This window comes from Hylobates moloch, unplaced genomic scaffold (genome assembly GCF_009828535.3).
Source record: "Hylobates moloch isolate HMO894 unplaced genomic scaffold, HMol_V3 SCAFFOLD_4, whole genome shotgun sequence".
Classification (NCBI taxonomy): domain Eukaryota; kingdom Metazoa; phylum Chordata; class Mammalia; order Primates; family Hylobatidae; genus Hylobates; species Hylobates moloch.
Window position 1 is genome coordinate 61574129 of NW_026652279.1, and position 5493 is coordinate 61579621.

The window sequence follows — 5493 nt, forward strand, 5'->3', positions numbered from 1 at the left end:
TTCCTTCCTTCCTTCCTTCCTTCCTTCCTTCCTTCCTTCCTTCCTTCCTTCCTTCCTTCCTTCCTTTGTTTCCTCTCTTTCTCTCTTTCTTTCTTTCCTTCTTTTTTTGACAAGTGTCGGGCTCTGTCACCCAGGCTGGAGTGCAGTGGCACAATCTTGGCTCACTGCAACCTCCACCTCCCGGGCTCAAGCCATCCTCCCACCTCAGCCTCTTGAGTAGTTGGAACTACAGCCATGTGCCAGTACATCCAGCGAATTTTTTATTTTTTTGTAAAGAAGTCTTGCCATGTTTCCCAGACTGGTCTCAAACTCCTGAGCTCAAGCAATCTGCCTGCCTCAGCCTCCCAAAGTGCTGGGATTATAGGCATGAGCCACCATGCCTGATGGCACCAACCTCTGCTAGCTTCCAGCTTTTCTTCTGCAGCTTCCTCACCTCTCTAAGCCTTCATAGAATTGAAGAGAGTTGGGACCTTGCACTGGATTAGGTTTTGGCTTAAGGGAATGTTGTGGCTGGTTTGATCTTCTATTGAGACCACGAAAACCTTCTCCCTATCAGCAGTAAGACTGTTACATTTTCTTATCATTCATGTGTTCGCCGGAGTAGCACTTTTAATTTCCTTCAATAACTTTTCCTTTGCATTCACAATTTGGCTAACTGGCACAAGAGGCCTAGCTTTCAGTGTATGTCTGCTTTCAGTATGCCTTCCTCACTAAGCTTAATCATTTCTAGCTTTTGATTTAAAGTGAGAATCATATAACTCTCCCTTTTACTTGAACACTTAGAAGCCCTTGTAGAGTTATTAATTGGCCTAACTTCATTGTTGTTATGTCTCAGGGAATAGGGAGGCCTGAGAAGAGGGAGAGAGATGGGGGAATGACCAACTGGTGGAGCAGATGGAACACACACATTTATTCATTAAGTTCACTGTCACATGGGCATGGTTTGCGTTGCCCCAAAGCAACTACAATAGTCACATCAAAATCACTGATTACAGATCATCATAACAGATACAATAATAATGAAAAAGCTTGAAATATTGTGAGAATTACCAAAAGGTGACACAGAGACATGAAGTGAGAACATGCTGTTGGAAAAATGGCACTGATAGACTTGCTCCATGCAGAGTTGCCACAAAACTTCAATTTATAAAGAGCACAATATCTGCTAATGTCAATAAAGTGGAATGCATTGAAACTAGTTATCCCTGTATTTATCGCTAATTAAAAAATATAAAAATACAACTATAACCACAATATGATTATCATACCAAATTAACAACAATTTCTAATAGCATCTAACTCCTAGTCTATTTAAATATCTCTCTTGGTCTGATGTCTCATAATCCTTTCTAAACACATAATACTATTGGCTTCAGGCTGCCCCCAGTAGACATCTTTTCCCTTACATTCTCTTTATTCCTATAATTCATCGGGACTGAGGGACTGGGATTTTTCAAACAATATACCAGCTTCTCTAGAGGCTTTGACTTGGGCTGCTGACAGAGAAATCTTTATTAAATCCTTGGGAGTGATATTATTCAAGAGACACACAAGGGAGATGAGTGATGAGAAGAGGAGGTGCTATTAGGAAAGTGGCCCCAGGACATCAGATTTATCACAGAATCCTTTCCATGAGTCAGTTAATCTTTTCCATTTTAGTTTCAGGGAGGATATTTAACCCCATGGAATTAGGAGTTCTTTCCTACTTTTGCCAAACTGCTAAAGCCAATGAATATTCAAGTGAAACCTTATCCAAATTTGGGGCTCTGCTGACCACTGAGGACCCTTTGTCTGAGTTATTGCTCCTGAAATCTTCACACAGCTGTCTCTGGAGAGAGAAATATAGGGGCCAAGTTTCTTGGATGAGCTGCAGTCAGTTTTCCAAGGATATGGTTGATCCCAGAAAATACATAGCTAATTTATAAGACACTAGGAAGAAGGCAGCTGCCTTGAGGATAGCATATTGAGGATTCCAGAGGTCAAAAACTGACCTTAGTCTATATGGGACACTCTCACTAGTATGAGCCAAAGAAGCCTGCATGAAGCTATAGGCCATCTAAAAATCCCTGATGATGCAAAAGAGGTCAAAGATGAATATCTTGAAATACAGACTGTTTCTGTATTGGCTGAGAGACTGATGGTATCTCATCTGGCTGGAAGGAAGTCAAGGAGTCAGGAACTGCTTCCTTCTAGTGGTCCTGATCCTGGGATTTAACCATTATTTTCAGTTTAACAAATATATATATATTCTTCTTATGGAAGAAGAAGATTGTTTCCACGGTCTTTGAGTCCGTAGAAGCCAATAAACCACGTTAAACACAGCCTCAGATTATCCGTCTTCCTTCTTCTTAATGTCTCTGCAAGATCATGCATTATCTCATAGGATTGGTATGTGACAGATTCTATTTTGAGTCTTCCGATGATTCCTTCATTTAGTCTTTCTGAGAACCAGAGTTCAGAAGAATCTGTGCAACTGGGAGTTGCCCCCAGTTCACTAGATCTTGCAGTCCTAATTTCAAAGAGGTCAGTGTCTTTTAAAGGGCCATGTGGAGGCTCCCATGTATTTAGGAGAATGAATTCCTTGTGCTAAGAAGTTATCTACACAGCATCCTTGATAGAGTTCTGTTCGGTGATGTAGTGACATAAGTTGTCTCTGACTGAAGAACTTTTTGAATGCTTAAATAATGGGACTATTTTAGTGAACCCAATAAACCCAAGTTAATAAAACTCTCCATTGATAGGGAGACGATTCATTCCCAATGAAACTAGCAAGACTTTTTAGAAGATGCTGCAGCTTTCAGCTACAGCCATCATCATGCCATCTTCTTTACTGATATTTGGCTTGTTCAAATGGTTATTGCATGTGTAATTACCCACTCAAAAAGGGCTTTTCATATCTGCCATTCCAAACTCCAGGCATGGCACATTGATCTTGAGTGTCTGTGGGGGGTTAAAGTAGTAAATGGTTAAGCTCTACACTTAAAAATGATTAAAGTGGTAAGTACATACATTTACCACTTTAACCTTTTTTTTTTTTTTTTAAAGAAGTCATAAACAGCATTTATTACCTTGGTATATCATACTGGTCTTGTTGCTGTTCCTTCTCATTTAAGTGGCTTTCCATCTTTCCTCCCTCCTCCCACAGTCTGGCTATACAGTTCATCCCTGAACTGTTAGCCCACAGCAGCAATATGCTTATTCCATCCACATCCCTAACATCATGCATTCACAAAGTCAAAGTTCTGGTCCACAAACCCCTCCCTAAAGGAAGTTTAATGGTTGCAAAAGAATTTGTAGTAAACCAGGCCTCCCAGGATGGCAAGCTCCAGTAAGATGATGATGGAAAGCAGCAGCTTGTTGGTTGTCACTTTTCTGGACATTGAACGGAGAATCTTTCGACTGTTGCTCAAGTTTTCTCTTGTGTTTACCAGTCTACTCTTGGTGCGTTCTAACTGGTCTCGCTGTTCTCCCAGCTCTTCTATGATTTCTGAGCCAATCCGCTCAGTCTCCATGGCAATCTGATGAGAACGTTCAGTACTTTGGGTGGCCTGTTTCAGGCTTTCATTGCCTTGCGGAAGCATTGCCCTTTGAGACTGTAAGCTGATTCATATGCTCATTCTCTACAGCATATGTGCCATATATCATGTCTCCTCGGCCTCCAGGTATGGCTGTCAAAGGTGTGCTTCTCACCTCCCAATGGAATTTGGCAAGGTCCTTCTGGTAGTTTCGAAGCTTAGACATTATGGGGTTACAGAAAGACGGGGGTGCATAACTTAGCTCCTCTTCCATCTCTGCCAACGTTTCATTTGCTTCCTGTTGCTTTTCATCAAAATCCCTGTTTAACTTCTTCTCTTCAGTCCCCACCGCCCCCAGCAGCCGCTCGGGCACCCCTTGTAGGTCTTCATGGAGGCCGCGGAAGATCTCGTACAGCTTCTCGAAATGCTCTGAGGAGGCGGCGAAAGTGGCCATGCCGCAGGCCGCGCTCTAGCAGTGGCCACCGAGATCCGGGGCGCTGGGCCCTCTCATAGCCCGGGGGTCAGCTGCCAAGCCCCGTGACCATCACGGCGACCGCCGCGCCACTGCAGCCCAGGACCGCTTTAACCATTTTTAAGTATAGAGTTCAGTGGCATTAAGTATATTCACATGGTTGTACAACCATCACCATTGTCCACCTTCAAACTCTTTTCAGCTTGCGATACTGAAACTTTACATCCGTTAAACAACTCCTCATTCTCCCCTTCCTCTGCCCCTGGTAATCATCTCTGTTCCACTTTCTTTCTCCATGAATTTTAGGGTACCTCATATAAGTAGCATAGTATAGCATTTGTTTTTATGTGACTGGCTTATTTCACTTAGCATAATTTTTTTCTTTTCTTTTTTTTTTCGAGACAGTCTCGCTCTGTCGCCCAGGCTGAAGTGCAGTGGCACGGTATCTGCTCACTGCAAGCTCCGCCTCCCAGGTTGACGCTCTTCTCCTGCCTCAGCCTCCCAAGTAGCTGGGACTACAGGCGCCCGCCACCGCGCGAGGCTAATTTTTTGTATTTTTTTTTTTTTTTTAGTAGAGACGGGGTTTCACTGTGTTAGCAAGAATGGTCTCGATCTCCTGACCTCGTGATCCACCCACCTTGGCCTCCCAAAGTGCTGGGATTATAGGCGTGAGCCACCGCGACGGGCCAGCATAATGTTTTTAAGATTCATCCATGTTGTTGTAGCATGTGTCAGAATTTCTTTCCTTTTTAAGGCTGAATAATAGACCTTTGTATGTATATACCCCATTTTATTGATCCAGTCATCTCTCAGTGGATACTTGGGTTGTGTCTACCTTGTAGCTATTGTAAATAATGCTGCTGTGAACATGAGCAGGTATATACCTAGGGGTGAAATTGTTGAATAATATGGTAGTTCCATTTTCAAGTTTTGGAGGAACTGCTATACTGTTCTCCCTAGTGGCTGCACCATTTTACATTCCTACCAGCAATGCACAAGGGCTCCAATTACTCCACGTCTTTGCCAAAAGTTGTTATTATTATTTTTTAAAATAACAGTCATCCTAATTGGTGTGAAATTGTATCTAATTGTGGTTTTGATTTGCATTTCTCTAATCGTTAGATGTTGACCATCTTTTCATGTGTTTTTTGGCCATTTGTACGTCTTTGGAGATTTTTTCAAGTCCTTTTGCTCATTTTCAACCGGGTGTTTTGGTTTTTGTTGTCGAGTTGTAGGAATTTAAAAAAATATATTCTAGATATTAATCTTTTATCAGATACATGATTTGTGCTTAGTTTCTCCCATTCTGTGAGTTGCGTTTTTACTCAGTCGATAGTGTCTTTTTTTTTCCTTCACCATTGGTCATATTTCAGAGGCAGAGGATTTATTTGAGTAGAAGTAGTCATGAAATAGACCTGAACTTTACCATTAATAGGCAGCTGGATTTTTTTTAATTGTCACTATTTTGCTATTTTATTTTCAAGGTCTCTTTCAGTCATGCAAGAG

General features: G+C 41.9%; 1 pseudogene; it reads right to left on the reverse strand.

Annotated features, from left to right (window-relative positions):
- Positions 1–3272: 3272 nt before the first annotated feature.
- LOC116467019 (vesicle transport through interaction with t-SNAREs homolog 1B-like) lies at positions 3273–4025 on the reverse strand (annotated as a pseudogene).
- Between the last annotated feature and the right edge of the window lie 1468 nt (positions 4026–5493).